Source organism: Tachyglossus aculeatus, chromosome 21, assembly GCF_015852505.1.
Source record: "Tachyglossus aculeatus isolate mTacAcu1 chromosome 21, mTacAcu1.pri, whole genome shotgun sequence".
NCBI lineage: Eukaryota > Metazoa > Chordata > Mammalia > Monotremata > Tachyglossidae > Tachyglossus > Tachyglossus aculeatus.
Genome location: NC_052086.1, coordinates 48,023,751 through 48,050,437, shown reverse-complemented (window position 1 = coordinate 48,050,437; position 26,687 = coordinate 48,023,751).

Genomic DNA, 26,687 nt, shown 5'->3' with positions numbered 1-26,687 from the left:
TCTGTCAATGCACTTGAAACCACTCATACAACTACCACAGGCCTGGGATGCTCTGTTATTTAAGCCATGGGCACAGGACTTTCCATGTGCCCCAGGCTGAGACCAGGGTTCTGTAAGAAATGCTTTATAAGGAGCTCTTTCTCAAAGATTTTAAAAGCAGAGGTCTCAGCTCAGAGAGGCAACACAGCTCCACAGTTTAAAATATATGTACTCCTCTGACACCAGACTGCAAGAAAACAACCACAGTGAGGTGGCCCCAGTCTGAGTGAGCTCAACCTTCTCCTCATGAGTAAAATGGAGAAACTATTCCTCACCAGCCTTAGAGTTCTAGTGGACATAAGTCTTAGCAAAGGTGTGAAATCTTTATCAGGCCGGTAAGCTCTGTCACTAGATTCTAAACTCTTGAGGGCAGGTATTGTGTCTACAAATTCTATTGCAGATGCTCTTAGTGCAGTGCTCTGCACACGGTAAGTGCTCAATAAATGCAACTGAATGAATTAATCAATCGATCAAGATTATTTATTGACCGCTTACTATGTGTAGAGCAGTGATGCCACTGATTGCTTGGAGAAGCGAAAGAGAAAGCTGTCCTCAGCCCCACAGAACAGGTCTCCTGAAAGGAGGAAGAGGGGAGTCAAGACTACAGAATTGCAGTCTGACCTCTAGCTTTGTCATCAGGGGCAGGTCTCTGGATCCTCATCATCGCATGCCTCTCCTCACTGGTTCAGAACTTATTCTAAAAACCACATACTTACTCTAAAAAATGGTACTTGCTGGCACCAGTTCAGGATAAAGCAAATGTGTGCATAAGTGGTTGTCCCATAAATTTCGGAGGCCTCAAGGAAGGGACTGTTAGCCTCCAAGACTGTAAGCCCTGCCTCTAGACTGTAAGCTCCTCCTGGGCAAAGAACGTGTCTACCACCTCTGTTCTACTGTAGAAGTCCAGGTGCTTAGTACATGGCTCTGCACACAGTAAACGCTCAATAAATATTATTGATTAGCCCTGCTTTGAAAGAGAAACACCAAAGAACAGGCATCGGGTCAGATGTGAGTAGAAGAGAAACTATAAGATGGGGTTACCCAGCATGTCCAACACTGATTAGCTTGTATCTACCCCAAAACTTAGTGTAGTGCTTAGCACAACAACCAACCAATCAATGGTATTTATTGAGTGCAGTGCACTGTACCAAGTACTGGGGAGAGTACAATACAACAGAGTTGGTAGGCACATTCCCTGCCCATAAACGTTTAAATATTATTATTAATAATAATGATGGCATTTGTTAAGTGCTTACTATGTACGAAGCACTGTTCTAAGTGCTGGATTATCATTATAAATATCATTGTTATTGTTGTTGCTATTATTATTATTAGTTAGGCCTCTCAAACACACAGCATCTTTCAAGAGGGCTTGCTTTCGTCTGCAAACTACGGGCTCTCCTGACTACTATTCCCACTTTTCATTTCTAATTTCCACACCAGAAATAAACAAATATTTCACCCAATTATTTCAGAGAAAAATCTATCTATATTATGGATGGGATGAATTCATTTTGAGAGGATTTGATTGAATACTCAATAGTCACTATTAGTTTTCATTGAATACTAAATATAAATATGAAAAATCAGATAAGACAATCAGATTGGGAAAAATCTCACAAATTTGATTCTGCAGGGCTGTTAAACCCATTTCTGATTAAAATGATTCATCACTTATCTATAGTGAGCAATACTGAATGGTTATCCTTAGATAAATCTACTTTTGAAATATGCACCAACTTAAAATGATTTTTAATAAAAATATATTCTTTTAAGCCAGCAATTTGATTCCAAATATTATTTGTCTAAAATGTGAAGCTGGTTGTGCAGTGAATATGTATTTTCCAGGAAATGAATTAAAAGGAAAGTGAGGAGCAGCAGATATCTGGCATTTTTGATAACATTCAAATCCTTACTCTTGCATAATAAATTGTTTTTCTTAAAATTTTGTGAGTAAAGCAATCAAACATCTCTTAATAGTCACCTTTAGAGTTTACTTCATAGTTCCTTGACTTCTAGAATGACTTCTGGGCAGCAGGCTTTAGAAGAATCCAAATAAGCTGGCCAGATATGCTCAACAAAATATGGCAGAACTGATTCCTGAAAAGGACTTAAATTCCTAGGTGTTATCTCAGCTTCAAGTAGGTGTCACTGAGGGTCTAGAACCTTAGGATCTTCTTCATCCTCCTCTCCTGATTATTTGTCATTATCATCACTGTCATCACCATTTATCACACGAAATTTCTAGGAGACAAGAAAACGATCAATTTGAATCAATTAATGGTATTCATTGAGCACCTAATGTGTACAGAGCACTGTACTAAGCTTGGGAGAGTACAATATTATAGAGTTGGTAGACGCATTCCCCGGCTACAGCCCCAGTTCAGGTCTCTGCCACCAACATAAAGAGGAGGGTTGAAGTAAATCCAAAGAAGCTGAATCAATGGGGCTTTTAACAGAATTCCTCAAATAACTGCCACAACACCCCATTTTAATTTGGCTGTGCATTTCCATCCTTTAGGGTTGCAGTCACAAAGCACAAATGATCCAAAGATTGGGATAATCCCATAATAATAAATGGATTTGGCTGGCAAGGACTCTATAAACTTTGGGACTGACGGGCATTAGAATAAATCCAGTTTCCTGCCAGTCCCTGGGGCTGGGGGCTCAATCAATCAATCAATCAATCATATTTATTGAGCACTTACTGTGTTCAGAGCACTGTACTAAGCGCTTGGGAAGTACAAATTGGCAACATATAGAGACAGTCCCTACCCAACAGTGGGCTCACAGTCTAAAAGGGGGAGACAAAACCAAACATACTAACAAAATAAAATAAATAGAATAAATATGTACAAGTAAAATAAATAAATAAATAAATAAATAGAGTAATAAATATGTACAAACATATATACATATATACAGGTGCTGTGGGGAAGGGCAGGAGGTAAGATGGGGGGGATGGAGAGGGGGACAAGCGGGGGAGGAAGGAAGGGGCTCCTGATTCAGGATGTAAGAGTGGGTGTAAGGGGCATGGAGAAACAGAAGGAACTTCTATGGAACCAGGGTTTATGGGATATGCAATCCTGGAAACTCCGTTCAAACAACGGACTGCTTTTCTAGGACCATATATCAATCAATCAATGATATTTATTGAGGATTTACTGTATGCAGCGCTCTGTCCTAAGTGCTTGTGAGAGTATAATACAATAACGTTGGTAGAAGCATTCCCTGCCCACAAGGAGCTTACTGTCTAGAGTGGGAGACACACATTATAATAAATTAAGGACATGCACATAGGGTTTAGAAACTAGTGGCAGTGGCTGCTCAGCAAGAGAGCAGGGCTTTGGGCAAAAGCAGGATCCCACAACTCCGCCATCACCTTGGTATAGTGGCTGCCTCTGGCATTCCAGAACAATTCAAGAAGTGGGGCCCTTCAGGGCCATCACGAGAAGCAGCTTGGCCTAGCGGATAGAGCCTGGGCCTTGGAGTCAGAAGGACCTGGGTCCTAATCCTGGCTCCGCCACTTGTCTGTTGGGCAAGTCACATAACTTCTCTGGGCCTCAGTTACCTCATCTGTAAAATGGGGATTAAGACTGGAGCCCCACTGGGACCCGGGACTGTGTCCAACCTGATTACTTTGCATCTACCCCAGTGCTTAGAAGAGTGCCTGACACATAGCAAGCGTTTAAAAAATACCATTAAAAAATAAAGAGGTTCCACATGAAAGGAGTATTAATCCTGCTAGGGACAGGAATTCTGTGGTCCTGGATATGTGGGGGTCTCTTGCAAAGGAGAAGGCTCAGTTCCTAGAAACGGACAGAACTGCGCTAGCCTTGGCCCTGAACAGATTTCTCCAGTGACTGTCAGTCGCTCAATCAATGGTATTTAATGAATGCTTACTGCATACAGAGTACTGTATTAAGCACTTGGGAGAGTACAATACAACATAGTTGGTGCAGACATTCCCTGCCCACAAAGCGCTTACAGTCTAGAGGGGAAGACCGAAAGACACAGAGACCACCTGTGGTTTATAAGAGTTGGATGCAAATCCATCTCGCATTGCTGAATCCATTTCCCAGAATTTTTAGGAGCTCTGGATGCAAATCTATCTGAGACACAAAATATGCCAGGCATATCGATCTTTCCTGGGAACCAATCTATCAAGACAGTAGAGGAAGTACTATTTGTTCCAATCCAGTGCTCGATAAATATGATTGAATGAAGGAAATCCCCTTCTTTCCTCCAGGCCCCCTACCTTTACCTAAAAACATCAAGTTTCCACAGTGTTTTGGTTCCACCAGTGGTTTGTGCTTCAGCCCAGGGTAAGTTTGCATTCTGCTGGTGCCACTGTGTGCCATCACTGTCTTTAAACGCAGTCTGACAAGCTCCAAACTTAAAGTATTAACCAAAGGGACTGGCATGTTGATCTGCCCTTTGCTGAGCCTGTCAGATCAAATGGCTGCTAATTGACTAATGGGCTTGCCAACACTCAGCTCTTAGCTACTGCACAATGACAGCAAGTTGACATTAATTATCTGTGAGTTAGTGGCATCTGAATACACAAATAACGGTTTGTCATTGCGGCAGAACAATCTCATTATTTCTGCCGCACCGTACATCAGGGTTCATGAGGAAAATTATCGCACGAGCGATTTCCCGTTGTAAGCTTTATCAAGGTTTTATGATGTCACCTTGCTGGCTGCCGCAAAAGGGTCTTCTCTGAGGATCCTGGGGGCTGAGGCACTGAATCATTTGGTGAGATAGAAAAATAACTGGGAACAATTACATGGAACGATCGGTCTATGTGTGTATGGAAATATTAGTATGTCTATGCTTAGTCGCATCTAAATCTTTATACTGACAGCATCATGTGTGGGAACTCCTCGGGGAAAAGGCATTTTAGAAATGTAAAATAATTGCACTAATGATACTAATACACCTCCCTGTGTGCGAAATCCATAATTAAAAAGACAGGAGGATATCACCCACTTTCAGAAATGGGTTATGAGAGGAAGCAAGCTGCTACACTAACAACTATCTGTAGCCAGTGTAGAGTTTGCTCAGCTCAGGTTTTCCCTGTGTCCAACCGGATTTACTTTTATCTACCCCAGTATTTAGAACAGTGCTTGACACAAACTAAGTCCTTAGCAAAATAATATTAATAATCATAATAAGGCAGTGTTGGACCCACCTGGATCTATTGATTGTTTTAAGAAATCCACGAGCCAGGCAACGGATAAAAATCAGCGGCTTCAGGACCTAAATGGTGCCAGAGCATGATTAGGTGGGAGAGAAGGAAAGAACAAGGAAAAACAGGACACTGTCTGACCCCGTTCCTGAGAAACAATATAAGGTTTGGGCGGGGGCAAGTGATTCCCTGGGGTGGATTTATCATTTTGCTATCCTCAGGCACCTAACTTTATTGCTGCCCCAAACTAATTATAACATTTTTAATTATTTTCAAATTGCTATTTAGCACAAAATTAAAGATCCAAGCATATCTCCATGTCATGTGCTTATTATATTTGAATTTATGTTCAACTGTCCCAAGCACAACGCCACCCCTTCCTTTCAGCAAAGGATTTTCTGTCGATGGAGACCATTGACAATAATTGTTGAGCACATCTTGCTTCCCTATCCCTTTCTTCTTTAACTAGGTTGGCATATTGAGCTCTACACAAGCTTTTCCCCGTGTCACTCATAATTTAAAAAAGGAAGTGCTGTGTTTTGTGTTCGCGACCTCGCCTCTCTCCTGAGGCCAGTCTATCTCTGGGACGCCTCAGTCAGACAAGGAGAATTGATGCATCGTTTTCCTTTTGCCCATATGCTCAGATATTTGTAAGGAACAATGGGATAAAATGTCTTATTAATAAAAATGTAAATGTTTCTCTGGGCTCTTCATATATACACTTATGTACATACACATATGACACATTTTGGATTGATCTAACACTGGTGACTTTGCTACCTAGCACAGAATGGGTGCGATGTTTTAAAGACAAGAGGCAAGCACTCCCCCAGGCTAGAGTAGTAATAACTATGGTATTTGTTAAGTGCTTATTATGTGCCAAGCTCTATGCAAAGCAGTGTAGATACTCCTGTAGAGAAGCAGCGTGGCTCAGTGGAAAGAGCACGGGCTTTGGAGTCAGAGGTCATGAGTTCAAATCCTGGCTCCGCCAATTGTCCACTGTGTGACTTTGGGCAAGTCACTTCACTTCTCTGGGCCTCAGTTATCTCATCTGTAAAATGGGGATTAAGGCTGTGAGCCCCACATGGGACAACCTGATCACCTTGTAACCTCCCCAGCGCTTAGAACAGTGCTTGGCACATAGTAAGCGCTAAATAAATGCCATCATTATTATTATTATTACAACAGAATCAGAGCCAACACAGTCCCTGTCCCACATGGGACTCATAGTCTAGGGGCAGAGGACGAACAGAAATTTTATATTAGTAGTGTTTACTGTTTACAGGGACTCACAATCTAAGGTGTTTAATTTCCATTTAACAGATGAGGAAACTGAGACACAGAGAAGTTAAGTGACCTGCAGCAGGCAAGTATCAGAGCAGGCATTAGAACCCAGGTCTCCTGCCTCCTAGCCCTGAGCTTTTTCTTCTAGGCCTTGATGTCATACATCGTAAAGTGCTAATCGACCACTGTTTCCCATAATAGATTCAGAGGAGAGGGCTTGGGGCTGGGGCTGGTTCAAAACCTTTTCTTGGAGTTCTAGGTGTTCCCTGAATTTCCTTGGGCACTCATTTCTTTGGGAAGCAGTGTGTCCTAGTGAAAAGACATGGGTTCTAATCCTGGCTCCGCCATTTATCTGCGGTGTGAACCTGGGTAAGTCACTTCAATTCTCTGATTTCAGTTTCCTCATCTGTTAAATGGGGATAAAATCCTACTCACTCTTACTTAGATTGGGCTCCTGTGAGTCAGGGATTTGTGTTCACCTGATTATCTTCTATCTACCCCTGTGCTTAGTACAGTGCTTGGAACATAATAAGTACCTAACAAGTATCATAACAACAGCAAGAAGAAAGAAAAGTCCTTTTCTGAAAAGTTGGAAACGCTGTGTTTAAGAAAGGCAGAAAAGCAGGAATCCGCTTCCTCTATCTCTCTCTCTGTGGTTGGAGTGACCAGCAATGAGAACTCCATTTCTTGGTTTATCACTTCTCCCTGAGTTTCCTGCCCAAGCTGAACATCTGCCCAATCAATCGATCAAAAGTATCTACTGATTGCTTACTGTGTGCAGAGCTCTGTACTAAGCACTTGGGAGAGTACAATAGAACAATATGACAGAGTAGATAGACATGTTCCCTGGCCACCATGGGCTGCTGTCTGTAGAAATGTCTGTAGCAACCTACAGTAGAAATAGCCACTGGCTTTTTTTTTTTATGGCATTTATTAAGCGCTTACTATGTACAAAGCACTGTTCTAAGCGGTGGGGAGGTTACAAGATGATCAGGTTGTCCCACAGGGGGCTCACAGTCTTAATCCCCATTTTACAGATGAGGGAACTGAGGCACAGAGAAGTGAAGTGACTTGCCCAAAGTCACACAGCTGACAACTGGCAGAGCTGGGATTTGAACCCATGACCTCCGACCCCAAAGCCCGAGCTCTTTCCACTGAGCCACGCGGCTTCATTCATCACCCAAGGTAAGCAGCATGGCCTAATGGATAGACCCCGGTCTGGGAGTGACAAGGTCATGGATTCTAAACTCAACTCTGCCATTTGTCTGCTGTGTGACCTTGGGCAAATCACTTCACTTCTCTGGGCCTCGGTTACCTCATCTGAAAAATGGGGATTAAGACTGTGAGCTCCATATGGAACAGGGACTGTATCCAATCTGATCAACTTGTATCTACTCCAGTGCTTAGAACAGTGCTTGGCATACAGTAAGCACTTAAATTCCAGTTCCTAAAAAAAAGGAAAGGAAAGACGGATCACGAGTGGTTTAAAGAAACGGAATCTTCTTCAGCTGACAGAATGGTGAATGGAACAACCTAGAACTCTACAGACTAATCATTGTCTGGTATGAGAGGAATTATGTGTGTATATAACACATATTGTACATAAAGAAGATAATATATCCCTTCATCTCCCTTTTAATATTGCTGTAAATATCTCTTATGGGATAGATAATATGGTTACATAGCAAGTAATGATAATGATATAATCTGAATTATGGGATCTCACACCTGTCATAAAGAGTAGTTTCCTTTGCTGTAGCTTCATTATGGATGGGATATTATTTAGATTGCGATGTCAAATATATTTTGAATTATGGGTAGCCCAGAGTCCTTAATTACCTTACAATTCTTATAAGGAAAATAAGATTAGGGCAAGGATCAATATGTTGATTTTTGTGTTTTATTTCAATTGCGAGATTCACAAACTATAGGTTGGAAAGGAGATAAGATAAACTCTGCAGTAATCATGATGGATATTTCCACCAAACCAGCCAAGGGAGCTCAATAAAGTGTGTAATGAGGGTTCTGTCTGTCATTCAGGGTTTGTTTGCATGAAATTACATCCAAGTCAGCAGATATTTATGTCAAAGCAGATTTTTACATGGCAGCGAAGAGTGGCAGGAGAGATTTATTTGTGTTTCAGAGGTGAGGCAAATATAGTGTCTGTTCAGTGCTTGTTAATGAAGGGGTGGAGGAGAAAGGAGAGAACCATTCTCCTGCGCCTAGTTTCTCACATCCTGTTCAGCAATAAACCTGGGGAATGAGGCCGAAAACCCCCACCCAGGCCCTGCCTTCACATCTGGCACCTTCTAATAATACTACTACTAATAATAGTAGTAGTATCTGTTGAACCAAGCACAGTGAACTTAGACGATGGAGTGGATACAAGCAAATCAGGCTGGACACAGTCCCTGTTCCACATGGGACTCACAGTCTCAATCCTCACTTTTCAGATAAGGTGACTGAGGCACAGAGAAGTGAAGCGACTTGCCCAAGGTCACACAGCAGACATGTGGTGCTTCTGCCCAGAGCTGCCCAGACCCTATTTCATTGCCCACCTACTCAACCCCATTCCAGAGCCTCAGTCTTGTCACCCATCCGATGTTTTTTTTCATGATCCTCCTCCACATCCCTCCCACCCCCTACATAAATTTAAAAGCATTAGGAAGAGGCTTACAGAGATCACCTGGTCCAACTCCCTGCTTCCAGGCCCCAGGGCACTAATTCATTCATTCGGTTATTCAATCATATTTACTGAGCATTTACTGTGTGCAGAACACTGTTCTAAGGGCTTGGGAGAGTACGAAATAACAGTAAACAGACACATTCCCTGCCCACAATGAGCTTACAGTATAGGCAGAGGGCAGCTCTCCTATTTTTAGTGGCCCCCAGAATAAAAAAGCTCCAACCCCATCTCTCAGTACCTCATTCCGGTGTTTATCCAAACAGGAAATGATTCCTTATGGCAAAATTAGCACAATTTGGAGAAGGCCCACGAGAACAGCAAAAGCACCAGTCAAGTTGCTCAGCTGTCTCAAGCCATTCATATTCTCCAGATACCGGAGAAGCAGCGTGTCTCAGTGGAAAGAGCCCAGGCTTGGGAGTCAGAGGTCTTGGGTTCTAATCCCAACTCCGCCACTTGTCTGCTGTGTGACCATGGGCAAGTCACTTAACTTATCTGAACTTCAGTTCCCTCATCTGTAAAATGGGGATTAAGACTGTGAGCCCACCATGGGAAAATGTGATCACCTTGTATCCTCCCCAGTGCTTAGAACAGTGCTTTGCACATAGTAAGTGCTTAACAAATGCCATCATTATTATTATTCCACTTTCATTTCCTAGGGCTAATTGTTTTTGTAGGCTGTCGGCTGTTCCCTCACCGCTTTCCCCACCCCTTACTACCTCCCTTCTGCTATTCCAGATTGCAGGTTTCCCAGACTCAACAGAGTCTGGGAAAGGCAGGGGGACAAGGAAGTTTATAACAGGAATCCATGTAGCAGGTCCCCTGGGTAGTGGTGGCATAGTGGCTACAGCACGGGCCTGGTCATGGGTTCTAATCCCAGCTCCGCCACATGTCTGCAGAGTGACCTTGGCAAGTCACTTCACTTCTCTTTGTCTCAGTTACCTCATCTTAAAAATGGGGATTGAGACTATGAGCTCCATGTGGGACAGGGAGCGTGTCCAACCCGATTTGCTCTTATCCACCCCAGCGCTTAGTACAGTGTTTGGTACAGATTAAGTGCTTAATAAATGCCACAATTACACTAAAATTTCTTCCCCTCAACCCATCTCCTTGTTGGCTGAAGGTGATAAGAAGCCACTCCACTTTGACCTTCTAGCCGAGAGTTACCCTATCCTCCCGAACCTGGCTCCCAGAGGAATTGTCCCTTCTGAACTACCCAGCATCATTTTGGAAGGGTGATTGTGAGGAGATTTCAATCAATGACATTTATTTACTGTTTACTTTGTACAGGGCACTGTAGAGAAGCAGTGTGCCTAGAGAAGCAGCGTGGCTCAGTGGAAAGAACACGGACTTTGGAGTCAGAGTTCATGGGTTCAAATCCCGGCTCCACCAACTGTCAGCTGTGTGACTTTGGACAAGTCACTTCACTTCTCTGGGCCTCAGTTACCTCATCTGTAAAATGGGGATTAAGACTGTGAGCCCACCATGGGACAACCTGATCAGCTTGTAACCTCCCCAGAACTTAGAACAGTGCTTTGCACATAGTAAGCACTTAATAAATGCCATTATTATTATTACTAAGCACTTGGGGGAGGACAATGCAACAGAGTCAGTAGATGCATTCTCTGTCCAAAAGAAGCTTACCCTAGAAACAGCAAAGTGTCGTGGGTAGAGCATATCCCTGGAAGTCAAAAGGTCATGGGTTCTAATCTAGACTCTGCCACTTGTCTGCTCTGTGACCTTGGGCAAGTCACTTAACTTCTCTCTGCCTCGGTTTCCTCATCTGTAAAATGGGGAGCAAGACTGTGAGCCCCACGTGGGACAGGGACTGTGTCCAATCCAATTTGCTTGTACCCATCCCAGAGCTTAGTACAGTGCCTGGCACATAGTAAGAGCCTAACAAATACCATAATAATAATAATTAATTATTATTAGATTTTTTTTTGCTCCCATACCCTGAGGAGCACCATGGAATTAGGTTAGAAGAGGAAGGCTCTGCCTCCAATTTATTCCTGCCTCTTGTTGCAGTAATCAGAGGGGGGATGGCTTTAAAGTCAGCGGCTTTGGCTACAGTAGAGTCCATGGCCTAAGGTGGCTCAAAGAGAGGGGGCATCTCCAGGGCAGACAGGAGCGGTTGAGCTGCCTCAGGGTGGTAGGGGCTGGGCGCCCTGTCTTCCTGATTTAAGAAACCACTTCATTGCCTCCTCTTACTTGTCACTAGCTTCTCTTCCTGCCACCACCACCAATGGCACAAAGAGGAGAGTCAGTAAGGAGGAAGAGAAAGCAGCAGTGGCAGAAAAGAGAGTTTATAACTGTTCTGAAGACTGGACAACTTCACAGACTAGACAATCCCAATGTCCTCTTGGGTTTCTTCATGAAAAAACCTCATTTGAATGCCTACGGAGAAACGGATCATGTTTCTAGACTGCCAAGATCAGTCTACTTGCTAATGTTTTCCACTCAAAGGATCCAACTCAAAGGTGGGGTGGGAGTTAGGCCATTACTGGGTTCCCTCGTGATGCAAGAGTTGAAGGGGCCCCCTCCCGAAAGAGGTGAAAAGGGAAGCCTGCTATACTTCACTGAGGAGCTCAGCTTCTATACCAGCCAGGAAGACGGAGCGCAGGGGCTAAACGTGACCAGGTCCTGATGCCCCAAAAAGCTGACCTCAAACATCCTTTCCAAGCACAGCAAAGGGACAGGCACCCTTCCCTCTCCTGACTATCTTTCGGTGAGATTTCAATAACAGGGAACGGTGCCTTTCAGATACTCAGAGCCAAAGAAGGTTCTCAAGCGGGGATTTCTGTTGGCCACTTTCCGAGTGGAAATGACACGAGGCCACATCCTTGGGGAAGAGTAGAGTAGAGTACAGAATGGGCTGGATTTTCATGCACCATGAGCTCCGAACTTCCTGCAAACCCAGCCCGCAAGCCATGGGACACGAGCAGTGGTACATGGGGTTGGATCAGGTACTGCTCACGACAACTGCAGCAGCCTCAGAGCAACCTGGAGCTTCTGCAGGCCAGAAGGCAGCTTCTTCTGTCACCCTCAGGGGTCCAGAGCCCATCGCCTGGCAGGGAGGTTCCAGCCCAAAAGGCTGGATTGTATCCCATACCAAGCCACAGCTATGAGGGGACTGTCAGTACACAGCCTAAAGGGAGATGGGATATGGCCATTTTTCAGATTATCTGATTATTATCAAGTATCTAATCATATCATCCTGACCCCTGAGAAGAATTTAGGGGCACCGGAGTTAACCGACTTGGCTGATTAAATTGAAAAAATTAAGTGGATCGCCACATCTTCAATTTGCTTTCTGCGGGAAGAGGATATGGTCTATCGTGAAATTTGTTCCCCAGTGGATTTGGATCCAAGCGAGGCCATCTCTTATGATATAAATGAAAATGCCTCTGGGACTACAAAGCAGCATTTTCAACAAAGAGCTGTCAAACTCAGTTGCAAATCCATTTGGCTATGTATTTCAGGCAAAAAGATTGATATTTGTTTAGGGTCCAGGGACAAATCCAGTGGCTTATGTCTCCTTCTTTCACATGGAAAGAGATCAGCTAAAAACTACTTTGCAGCCTACAAAATCTGCAGCATGAAAGTGTTGGGAGTCAGGAGGTCTGGGTTCTAGACTTGGTTCTCCTCTTTGCCTGCTGTGAGATCTTGGACAGGGCAAGACACATACCTTATCTATACCTCAGTTTCCCTTTCTGTAAAACTGGGATCAAATAGAGAAATGGTGTAGCCTAGTGGAAAGAGCATAGACCCGGGAGCCATAGGACCTGGGTTCTGATAATAATAATAATAATAATGGCATTTATTAAGCACTTATTATTTGCAAAGCACTGTTCTAAGTGCTGGGGAGGTTACAAGGTGATCAGTTTGTCCCACGGGGGGCTCACAGTCTTAATCCCCATTTTACAGATGAGGTAACTGAGGCCCAGAGAAGTGAAGTGACGTGCCCAAAGCCACACAGCTGACAATTGCCAGAGCCAGGATTTGAACCCATGACCTCTGACTCCAAAGCCCGGGCTCTTTCCACTGAGCCACGCTATCCCTGCTTGGCCACTTGTCTGCAATGTGACTTTGGGCAAGTAAAGTCTTGCCCAAAGTCTTTCACTTCTCTGGCCTCGGCTATTTCACCTGTAAAATAGGGAATAAGACTGCGAGCACCACGTGGGACACGGACTGTTTCCGATCTTATATCTACCCCAGGACTTAGTACAATGCCTGGCACACAGTAAGTGCTTAACAAATGCTATTAAATAAAACCAAACACCTGTTCTTCTTTCCCCTTAGACTATGAGTCCCATGTGGGACAAGCACTGGAGCTTATCACAACCTCGTTGTGGGCAGGGAATGTGTCCATTTTTTGTTATATTGTATTCTCCCAAGTGCATAGTATAGTGCTTTGCCCACAGTAAGTGCTCAATAAATACAATTGAATTGAATGAATGAATCTGCTTGTATTTATCTTATTATTATTATTACTTGTTGTTATATGAGCTGCATATTGCTCCCTTCCCTCACACCACACCCCTCCCCAAAACCCTGCTTAGTTGGGTAATGAGGTTACTTTTGGAAAAGGCAATGTAGAAGTAGCCTATAGTCTCCTTCATTCACTCATTCATTGAGTCGTATTTAGAGAAGCAGCGTGACTCAGCTGAATGAGCACAGGCTTTGGAGTCAGAGGTTATGGGTTCAAATCCCTGCTCTGCCAATTGTCAGCTGTGTGACTTTGAGCAAGTCACTTAACTTCTCTGTGCCTCAGTTACCTCATCTGTAAAATGGGAATTAAGATTGTGAGCCCTACATGGGACAACCTGATCACCTTGTACCCCCAAGCACTTAGAACGCTGCTTTACTCATAGTAAGCGCTTAACAAATACTATTATTATTATTATTATTATTGAGCACTTACTGTGGGCAGAGCACTATACTAAGCACTTGGGAAGTACAAGTTGGCAACATATAGAGGCGGTCCCTACCCAACAATGAGCTCACAGTCTAAAAGGGGAAGACAGACAACAAAACAAAACATACAGAGAGGTGTCAAAGCCGTCAGAATAAATAGAATTATAGCTAGCAGAAGCACAGTGGTACCAGAATTTCAGTCCTAGATGTGAAAATGGTGGCTCAGAGACTGACCCACAGCAGTTCTAAGAACCAACAAGTGGAAATTGCTACCCGTCATTCCATAATTTTCTCCAAGGCAAAACGTGTGAAAAGTAAAACACCGCAAGGTCGCTCCCTTTGCCGGAAAGTAGCTTTAAGGAACTCAAGACCTTTATCAAAAGTTTAGGCGGCTCTGACCTTCTGGAGCATAATTGTAACAATCTTGCCAATTTTATTCTCTAGTAGCTGAGATATTTCAAGAGCTAAATGAGCCAAGGTCATTAAACTTTGTAAAGAGATTGCTTCAGGTACTTCCAGACATCTATCAAAAACTAAGTCACCATGACTGCTTATGATTCTAACAGAGCAGAGATCTGCAAATAGTAAATTGAACCGTTTTATATCCCCTCTGAATTTTTTGCTGAGGTTTCCTCATTTTCTTTCAGATCCAATTTGATGGTCGTCTTAATTAAAATTAGGATTGTACAGGTGGTAACTTAATCTTCCCCCATCCTTCCGAACATGAAAAATGAGTTGAATGTGTTGCAAAATGGTTTGCCCAGATGAGCCACAGGCATTCAAAGTTGGGTGAGATAATCTCTAACTTCAATATTAAAAAGGTTTGGTGGTCGAACGAGGACTGCCTCTGCTGTGACATTTAAGCAGAGATTTGGAAAAGTGCCTATCTTATCCTTCTATCCTGTGCCCACTATGGTCAATTAAATGAGCCATTTAGTATTTGAGATATGCATTTTTCAAAAGATTAGCACTCTATTAAAAATGTCATGAAATATGCATATGCGTCACATAGAAGTACTGGCGCTTATTTAGGCTCACTGCACTGATGACCAAGGGGCTGCATTTTGATTGTCTTTCCTTCACATATCCAGTAAATCAACTGGTATTTATTGAGCACTTACTTGTGTGCAGCACACTATACTAAGAGCTTGGGAGAGTACAATAGAGAAAGGGTTTAAAAGAAGTTACTAGCAGACCATTCCTTCAGATGGAAGCCTCACATTAACTTTGTGGCAGTCAAGTAATGCTAATCACTTGGGCATATGGCTATATAAATAAGATTCATTCATCCAATCATATTTATTGAACACTTACTGTGTGCAAAGCACTGTACTAAGCGCTTGGGAGGGTACAATATAACAACAAACAGACATATTCCTGCCCAAATCTCTTAGCATTTATTATTTGCCAAACACTGCAATAGGCGCAGGGGCAAATCATTCATTTATTCATTCAATCATATTTATTGAGTGATTTACTGTGTGCAGAGCACTGCACTAAGTGCTTGGAAAGTACAATTCAGCCATAGAGAGAATCCCTGCCCACACCGGCTTACAGTCTAGAAATAAAAGATAATTGGATTTGACGCAGTCCCTGTCGCACATAGGGCTCACAGCCTATTCCTGTTTGACAGACGAGGGAACTGAGGCACAGGGAAGTGAAGTGACTTGTCCAAGGTCTCAGAACAGGTATAGGGTGGAGCCGGGATTAGAAACCAGATATCTATGCTCTTCCCACTAGGCCATGCTGCTTTTCAGGTTGTCAGTTCCTTTTCCCTCAAAGATGGGGGATTACCCCTCCTTAATAATAATAATAATAGCATTTATTAAGTGCTTACTAAGTGCAAAGCACTGTTCTAAGCGCTTAGGAGGTTACAAGAGAAACAGCGTGGCTCAGTGGAAAGACCATGGGCTTTGGAGTCAGAGGTCATTGGCTCAAATCCCGACTCCACCAACTGTCAGCTGTGTGACCCTGGGAAAGTCAGTTAACTTCTCTGTGCCTCAGTTACCTCATCTATCTTTTGGGTTCTAGAGGTTGGCTAAAGACACATGGTGCCATCATTGGTCTTCTGAATGTGGACAGGATCTTTGCTTTTGTTTATCAATCAACTGCTGGTATTTGTTGTTTACTGTGTGCAGAGCACTGAACTAAGCACCCGAAAAAGTACAGTACAACAGATGTGATCCCTGTCAACAAAGTCATGCTTGCTTTAACTTCCACTGTTGGACTGAAAAAAACCCTTCAAGGACACAAAGAGGGTCTTATTTGTTTTCTGTAATATTCTTGACACTGAATGCAATGCTCTATACCCTGTGGGTCCTCAAACAACACTGCTGCCCAACTAATTCCTCTACGCTAAAACTGAACTACATTTCCCTGCCAGTTGCCTTCCAGGAGCTGTTAACCAGAGTTTGGTCGCAAGTGCCCAGTTTCCTTAGTCTGATGGAAAAACCAAACCGGGAAATGTTGTCCTGATGACAGAGCATAGGGAATTGAAAACATTTCCCTGAAGTTCATTCCCTGGATCAATCCCACTGAAAGAGCTAGAAGGATTTCACCCTGAGGCTGGGTTCCCCCGAATCAGAATAAACCAGATTATTTCAGCCAAGGCCAATGTTTTGTCCAAAACGCCTTGAATGATTGACTTAGAGGTGTCCTTTGCTTCAGCTGGTCTGGGGACCATCCATCTCAAAGTCAACAAAATTGTCATTCTGGACAGTTGTGCATGAATGTTTAAGACTGCTGATTACAAACTTGGCTCTTCCCAGACCAGAAGAAGGACTGTTTCTTTTGTGCTCTGAATTTGAAGAAATACAGCCTTCCCTCAGTCAGGGAAGAGGTCAAAGGAGTTATAGGCTGAAGACTACTTCTTCGTTTGCCTTAAAAAGCGTGACATGAAGCTAGATCAAAAGATTAAATTGTTTTATTTTCTCTCTTTACGCTTTGTTTCTGCAGGATGGAAAAAAAAATCAAACTAAAGCTAACATGATCAATGTCTGCTTGGCAAACTCTCTCAGAAACTGTGAAATTGCATAAACGACGTGATCAAAGTCCCTGTCAGTAGCCAAGCTATAATGACTTCTGTGATTCTCTTAACAGGATTTTAATTTTATGTTTATTATTTGGGGACCGATGAAGTAGAGGAAGTGTCTGTGCACCAGATTTCTCTTTCATTCTCTCACGCAAAGCTCTAAGAACTTGGAAAACTCAATTGCAAAATAAATAAATAAATAAATAAAGCATTTGCTTTTGGTGTTTCATTTCTATCCCTGTTCCCCAGTCTTGGAAGCAGAGAGGAAACTTAATTAAAATCAATGGACAAAAAGAATCAAATAAATCAAAACGAATATCTCTGAAAGTCTATATAATGGGACAGCGTAGAACTGAAAAAGACACTCGATATCTTCAATCCATCTGCAAAGAAAAACTCTTTCAAGGTGCACCCAATCTCAATTTCTTTCTCCAAGGGCTTTGAAAACAAGAGATCTTCAGCAGAAGGAGCCTGGTTGGGGGACTCTCTGATGCTTCTGCTGCTCTCGGTGTCCAGCGCAGAAGAAAAAGAGGTTATTATAACCAGCTAACCTGGACTGGCTGGGAGACAGACTGTGAGCTCGTGAGCAGGGAATGTGTCTATTATTATAATGTACTCTCCCTAGCACTTAGTACAGTGTTTTGCACACAGTAAGCATTCAATAAATATGACTGAATAAAGAACCAGACGATTATCAGTTCCACACTTGACTCTACCACTGCCTCAGTTTCAACAGTGGACAGTCTCTAAACTGTAAGACCTTTGTGGGCAGGAACCGTATCTACCAACACTGTTGTACTGTGCTACCCCAAGCACTAAGTACAGTTCTGTGCACACAGTAAGTGCTCAGTATATACCAACTAACTGAATGGCAAGTCACTTAACCCCTTAATTTCTGTATTTGTAAAATGGAAGCGATAATCCTTATCTTTTTTTTTTGGTTTGGTTTTAATATTTGCTAAGCGCTTATTTAGTACAGCCAAGCACTATACTAAGCGCCAGGGTGGATACAAGCTAATCAAGGTGGACATAGTTCATGGGGCTCACAGTCTTAATCCTCATTTTACAGAAGAGAAACCTAAGGCACAGAGATGTTAAGTGACTTTCCCAGTGTCACACAAGAGACAAGTGGCAGAGCTGGGATTAGAACTCAGGTCCTTCTGATTCCCAGGCCTGTGCTCTTTCCACTAGGCTATGTTGCTTCTCAGTCCTCTTTATATTAGTTTGTCTCTTCTACCTGGAGTCCTTTTAGGAGTCTTAGAAAACAAATAAAGTGCTTTGGCCATGTCCGCCCAAGACCAGGTTTCCTTTTTGATATAACTTTCCTACAGGAAAACCTTTCCCTCTGTATGACACTGCAGTAGGTGAAATAATAATAATAATGGTATTTGTTAAGTGCTTACTAAGCACTGGGGTAGATACAAGGCTACCAGGTTGGATGTAGTCCCTGTCCCACGTGGGGCTCACAGTCTTAGCCCCCATTTTACAGATGAGGTAACTGAGGCACAGAGAAGTAAAGTGATTTGCCCAAGGTCATACAGCAGAAAAGTGGCAGAGCCTGGATTAGAACCTAGGTCCTTTTGGCTCCCAGGACCACACTCTATCCATTATGCCATTCTGCTGTTAAACTGTTAAACTGTTAAACTGCTGTTAAGCTACGGCCCTACTGAGAGCTCACCTCCTCCAGGAGGCCTTCCCAGACTGAGCCCCTTCCTTCCTCTCCACCTCGTCCCCCTCTCCATCACCCCATCTTATCTCCTTCCCTTCCCCACAGTACCTGTATATATGTTTATATGTTTGTACATATTTATTACTCTATTTATTTATTTATTTTACTTGTACATATCTATTCTATTTATTTTATTTTGTTAGTATCTTTGGTTTTGTTCTCTGTCTCCCCCATTTAGACTGTGAGCCCACTGTTGGGTAGGGACTGTCTCTATATGTTGCCAACTTGTACTTCCCAAGCACTTAGTACAGTGCTCTGCACACAGTAAGCACTCAATAAATACAATTGATTGATTGATTGATTGATTGATTAAACTAATGTTGCAGGAACTGCCCAATGCCAACAAAACTAGTGTTTGGAGAGCCGCACAACTATGCCCTCTTCAGTAATGGACATCAGGAGTCCCAACATTGGTATAGCTGCCCACTAAATAGACTGCAGGTCTATCTTTTCCACTGCCCATCCCATCAAGCACTTAGCTCCTTACCACACTACTCAAACTTGATTCCTAAGAAAAGAGTCCTTAATCTCCTCTCCCACAAGCCTTCTTCCCTTCCCAGGACTCAAAGACAGGAGGGTATAATGATAGTAATTGCCCTTTGCAGATTAGCGCTAAAGTCCTATTATCCCTCTAGACTATAAATTCCTTGTGGGCAGGGACTGTGTCTACTGATTCTATTGCAGTGTACTCTCCCAAGTACTTAGTACATGGAGTACATAGTAAAGGATCAATAAATACCACTGATTGATTGACTGATTATCCGATTCAAAAGGACAGTTCCCAGACTACCCACAGTGAAACCCAATATCCTGGCTTTAATTAGACTCTGCTCTCATTAGATCCATTTACATTTGGAATGCAGCAAGAGTAAAACAGATATCCTTTAATTTCATTATATTTATTTTTCTAAAGAGAAAGGGGCTTAAAGAGATATAAACTCTGCCAGCCCTGGGCAGCAACTGACAATCAGGTGTGACACCTGGGCCCATCAGGAGCCTCATTCAAAATGTGACACCATACAGAATACATAATTAAACCCTTGGCCAGTTTACTTCAGTCCTTCCAAACTGAAATCTGACCAAAAACCTTCTCTGAAAATCCTCCTATCATTAGTTGGCTCACAAGGCTGATCTCACATGGGTCATTAAGAAAGACCTGGAATCTAACAGATTAGCCCCATGCAGATTTAGTCATTATGAAACAGTTTCAGCCCTCGACACAAACTCTGGAAAGAATATCTAAAGGTCATCAAGTCCAAGCGGCTGCCTTCATAAGTAACTGCTACTAAACCACTTCTCATAGATACTTCGCTCCTCTGGTGTAGTAAAAAGCAGTAAGATTTCACAACTACTACTTTCTATTCTACCCTCAGCAACCAAAACCTCTGAGCTGAGTTAGACTCCTGAAGTGAACTTTCCAGTCACAGTTTACAATCCATTCTTTCCTAGTCAGTTTTAGTACTTCATTCATTTGGTCCTGTGCCTGGGGTGGACAGAAGAAACAGTTTCTGGTCTAAAATTACATTTTATCTCAATTTAAGGTCCCTAGAGTGTATGTACTGTAAGATTAGCATTGTATTGTTAAATGAATGCTGAGAGCTTCCCTGGGCCTGGAGATAATTCCTGGTCAATAGGCTGTTAATGACAAACCCTCAACCTGAACCTTACTGGCAAATTATCTGGTTCAAAACTTCTGCCTGTCTTAAAATGAACAACTATCAGGGAAAAGAAGTTCAAATCCCTCCCACTAAGAAATCCAGGGTCATCACATTTTAAAAATTAGGTCAGGGGCTGGGGCTGGAAAGGGTTAGTTTCAAGGGAGACATTTGTTGAAGGTCTTTTCCAGAGAAGCGCCTTCTAGACTGTGAGCCCACTGTTGGGTAGGGACCGTCTCTATATGTTGCCAACTTGTACTTCCCAAGCGCTTAGTACAGTGCTCTGCACACAGTAAGTGCTCAATAAATACGATTGATTGATTGATTGATTGATTGATGGAGAAGCAGCCAAGACTTCAGGAGCCAGAAGCCTAGAAGAAGCCATGTGAAGTGAGGAGCATGTGAGAGGAGAGAGAGGCCAACAGGACACTTGGGTTTCAATAAAAAGAAAAATGTAAGAGAGAAAAGATTGTAATAGAAGCAGTGTGGCTTAGTGAAAACAGTCCGGGCTTGGGAGTCAGAAGCCGTGGGTTCTAATCCCAGCTCCACCACTGGTCAGCTGTGTGACTTTGGGTAAATCACTTAACTTCTCTGTGCCTCAGTTACCTCATCTGTAAAATGGGGATTAAGACTGTGAGCCACACGTGGGACAACCTATCTTGTATCTACCCCAGCACTTAGAACAGTGCTTGGCACATAGTAAGCGCTTAACAAATACCATCATCATCATAATAATAATTGTGGTATTTGTTAAGTGCTTTCTGTGTGCCAGGCACTGTATTAAGCGCTGGGGGCGGATACAAGCAAATCAGGTTGAACACAGTCCCTGTCCCACATGGGGCTCACAGTCTCAATCCCCATTTTACAGATGAGGTAACTGAGGCACAGAGAAGTTAAGTGACTTATCCAAAGTCACACAGCTGGCCAGTGGTGGAGCTGGGATTAGAACCCACAACCTAGTGACTCCCAGGAGCAAGCTCTATCAATCAATCAATCAATCAATCGTATTTATTGAGCGCTTACTGTGTGCAGAGCACTGTACTAAGTGCTTGGGAAGTACAATCAATCAATTAATCATATTTATTGAGCGCTTACTGCGTGCAGAGCACTGTACTAAGCGCTTGGGAAGTACAAGTTGACAACATATATATCTATCAATTATGCCATGTTGCTTGTGTTTTGCGACTGCATTTTCTGGACTTGTTCTTTTGTTTTCTTATTAACTGATGTAAGAAGAGAAGCAGCATGACCTAGTGGATAAAGCACAAGCCTGGCAGTCAGAAGGACCTGGGTTCTAATCCCGGATTCGCCACTTGTCTTCTGTATGCGCTTGAGCAAATCATCCAACGTCTCGGTGCTTCAGTTACCTCATCTGTGAAATGGGGATTGAATTGGGAGCCCCATGGAACATGGACTGTGTCCAATTGGATTTGCTTGTATCTACCCCCAGCACTTAGTACAGCGCCTGGCACATAGTAAGCCCTTAACAAATAACATTAAAAAAACTTCAAGCAATGGCTGATTTCTGTTGGTTTCATGAAGAGTTTGAATCTATCTTAAGCGTTGTGGGCAGGAATGTGTCTGTTTATTGTTGCACTGCATTCTCTCAAGCGCTTAGTATATTGTTCTGCATACAGAAAGTGCTCAATAAATATGAATGACTGACTGACTGAGTTTTTTCTTATATAAAACAATACTCCTGTGGGTCTTGGTTTCCTGGGAAACCACATCCTCACTGAGACTACCCTGCAGGAGAAGGAACAGAAAGCCCCTCAGGAAAGGAAAGGGGTAGATAGGGGACCCCAATTATTTCCGGTAATGAACACAATGTAACCGGCAGCAGGGAATAGGGAAGCAGCATGGCCTGGTAGCTAGAGCCCGGGCCTGGGAGCCGGAAGGTCATGGGTTCTAATCTCGATTCCATCACTTGTCTCCTGTGTGATCTAGGGTAAGTCACTTCACTTCTCTGGGCCTCAGTTTCCTCATCTTTAAAATGGGGATGGAGATTGTGAGCCCCACGTGGGATAGGGACTGTGTCCAACTTAATGTGCTTGTATCCACCCCAGAGCTTAGTACAGTGCCTGGAATGTGGTGAGCACTTAATAAATACCATTATCATTATTATTACTATTATACCCGGCTCTGCCACCTGTCTGTTGTGTAAACTGGGGCAAGTCATTTAACTTCTCTGTGGCTTAGTTACCGCATATGAAAACTGGGGATTGAATCCTCCTCCCTCCAACTTGGCCTGTGAGCCTCATGTGTCCAACCTGATTATCTCGTATCCACCCCAGTGCTTACTGAGGGTTCTGCACACAGAATCTGTCTCTCCAGGAACCCAGTCTAGCTTTAGTGCACATCATTCTGTAGCCTCCATTCCAACCTGCCTTAATCCACCTCAGCGAGAAGAACAGAAAGAGGAACAGCGTGAAGCCTCCACAGAACTTAATAATAATAATAATGGCATTTGTTAAGTACTTACTATGTGTCAGGCACTGTAGTAAGCACTGGAGTAGATATAAGGTAATTGGGCTGGACACAGCCCCTGTCTCACACAGGACTCACAGCCTTAATTCCCATTTTTATAGATGAGGTAGCTGAGGCACAGAGAAGTGAAGTGACTTGTCCCAAATCACACAGCAGGCAAGTGATAGAGCTAATATTAGAACCCAGGTCCTTCTGACACTTAGGTCCATGCTCTATCCACTAGGCCAAGCTGCTTCTCTCGGAACCTCGGGAAAGCCATGGCAGTTTTTGAAGTGGTCACTGCAGCTGTGCTTGTGACTCTGAGTCACAAGGAGCTTGACTTTTTTGGAATGTTATTTGATAAGCACTTACTATGTGTCAGGCACTGTACTAAACGCTGGGAAAGAAACAAGCTAATCGTGTTGGACACAATCTTTGTCTCACCTGGGGCTCACAGTCTCAATCCCCATTTTATAGATTAGGTGATGAGGCACAGATAGGTTAAGTGACTTGCCCAGGGTGAGCCGTTTTTTGGGAGGAATTGTCTCTATCAGTTGCCGAATTGTACTTTCTAAGGTCTTCGTAGAGTGCTCTGCACACAATAAGTGCTCAATAAATACAATTGAATGAATGATTGAAGTGGTAAATCAGGAAATAGAGCCCAGGTCCGCTTAATCCCAGGCCGGTGCTCTTTCCATTAGGCCACTCTGCTTCCTGAATCCTATTTTTCTAGCATACTAGCTCTGATTTTAATTTCAGGTATTGGTCTTTCATATTCTTTTAGTGTTTTATTATTTTATCATTCCTTATGTGTCTGGTGGTTTGTTTTTGTATTTACTGAGTGCACAGAGCACTGTACTAATCATTTAGGAGAGTGTAGTACCACAGAATTGGTAGACATGTTCCCTGCTCACAACAAGCTCACGGTCTGGAGGGATAGACTGTAGAGAGCTCCTATCCTGCTCCACTGGTCTGTCTGGGAGAAAGTAGCAGAAGCCCCTCTCACTGGGAGCTACCTGTCCCATAGGGACATCAGTTGAGCACAATTGCCTCAGTTACCCCACTATAAGGATACTGGGAGATGGAGATTGTAAATCCTTGAGAACAAGAATCATGTATACCTACTCTATTGTTCTCTTCCAAATGCGTAGTACAGTAGACATGTTCCCTGTAAGCTCTCTGTGGACATAGAATGTGTCTAACTCCATTGTATAGTACTTTCCCAAGTGCTTTGTAAAGTACTCTACACACAGTAGTGCTCTTCACTTCATAATAATAATAAAAGTTATTATTATTATGGTATTTGTTAAGCGCTTACTATGTGTAGAAGGCTCTCCATCACCTCGCCCCCTCCTACCTCACCTCCCTTCTCTCCTTCTACTGCCCAGCCCGCACCCTCCGCTCCTCCACCGCTAATCTCCTCACTGTACCTCGTTCTCGCCTGTCCCGCCATCGACCCCCGGCCCACGTCATCCCCCGGGCCTGGAATGCCCTCCCTCTGCCCATCCGCCAAGCTAGCTCTCTTCCTCCCTTCAAGGCCCTGCTGAGAGCTCACCTCCTCTAGGAGGCCTTCCCAGACTGAGCCCCTTCCTTCCTCTCCCCCTCGTCCCCCTCTCCATCCCCCCATCTTACCTCCTTCCCTTCCCCACAGCACCTGTATATATGTATATATGGTTGTACATATTTATTACTCTATTTATTTATTTATTTATTTATTTATTTATTTTACTTGTACATTTCTATCCTATTTATTTTATTTTGTTGGTATGTTTGGTTCTGTTCTCTGTCTCCCCCTTTTAGACTGTGAGCCCACCGTTGGGTAGGGACTGTCTCTATGTGTTGCCAATCTGTACTTCCCAAGCGCTTAGTACAGTGCTCTGCACATAGTAAGTGCTCAATAAATACGATTGATTGATTGATTGATTGATTGTAGAAGCAGCGAGAAGCAGTGTGGCTCAGTGGACAGAGCCTGGACTTTGGAGTCGGAGTTCATGGATTCAAATCCTGGCTCTGCCAATTGTCAGCTATGTGACTTTGGGCAAGTCACTTAACTTCTCTGTGCCTCAGTTACCTCAACTGTAAAATGGGAATTAAGACTGTGAGCCCCCCGTGGGACAACCTGATTACCTTGTAACCTCTCCAATGCTTTGAACAGTGCTTTGCACATAGTAAGCGCTTAATAAATGCCATCATTATTATTATCATTATTATGTGCCAGGCACTGTACAAAGCACTGGGGTGGATACAAGCATATCATGTTAGATACAGTCCCTGTCCCATGTGGGGCTCACAGTCTCAATCCCCATTTTGCAGATGAGGCAACCGAGGCCTAGAGAAGTGAAATAACTTGCCCATGGCTACCAGCAGATAAGTGGCAGAGCTGAGATTAGAACCCATGAACTTCTAATTCCTAGTACCATGTTCTATCCACTACACCACACTGTTTCTCTTAAGCAAGTCATTTCACTCCTTTTAGACTGTGAGCCCACTGTTGGGTAGGAACTGTCTCTATATGTTGCCAACTTGTACTTCCCAAGTGCTTAGTACAGTGCTCTGCACACAGTAAGTGCTCAATAAATACGATTGATTGATTGATTGATTAATCTGTGCCTCAGTTACCATATGTAAAATGGCAATCAAGACTGTGATCCCATGTGGGACAGGGACTGTGTCCAACCTGATTTGCTTGTATCCCCCCCAACCCCCCAGCGCTTAGTATGGTGCCTGGAACATTGTAAGTACTTATATACCACAATCAGTAGTATTATAATTAAGTGCTTAATAAATACCATTGACTGACTGAGATGAGACACTCTGGGGAACACACATGAAACATAGCTCTGCATTGCCTATTGGGTGAAGAATGGATATTTCTTCTAGTCTAACCTAAATCCCTCATCTTCTGTTTGTGTGCAGTTCTTGTTCTGATCTCAGTGGAGGTGAAGAGTAACTCGTCACTATCCTCTATTACAATCACTTTCCCCTACCCTCAGAGACCATTACAAAATCACCCCGCTCACTTCCCCAATGAGGGTTCTCCGAGCACGGCTGATGAGAGCACCATCATTTACGAAGTTTTCAGCAGTCTGTTTCCGAGCCATCTCTACTGAAGCAGAAAGGCTTGACTGGCTCCCCGAGCACTGAGCCAAGGAAGCCCAGGTCTTCAAAAGAAAAATGCTCCCATTCATTTTTCACTCTCTATTTTTTAGCAGGGAACATAGCCTCTAACCAACAGGGTGATCGTTCAATAATCATCTCTCACGATAAAGCACATATTCTCAGGGAAGTCTAAAATATTTCTGCAACTACAATGCCACCATACGGAAACTACACAAAGAGGCAGCCATAATTGGTTAGCCATAATTTCCCAGCAGGACATCCTCTTCCTTAGCTCATCTATCTCACCAACTCAGGAAAAGCAGCATCCCTCTCAACAAGCGAGAGAGGAATTCAGCAGGTTACGAGTTGGGAGAAGCAAGATAAATCCTACCCAATAAAATCTGGTCCCATTTGCTGCCAGGAAGAAAGAACGATTTGGTTAAAGTATGGACTTATTGCCTGATGGTCAACAAGGGATGACAACATGGTGGAAAAGGACTTTGTTCTGTCACAAAGTAGGAATCCCTAAGTCCTCCAGACCCGAAAGGGGAAATCGGTCTCTGGCAGAATCACCCGCTGGACATCACAAACTC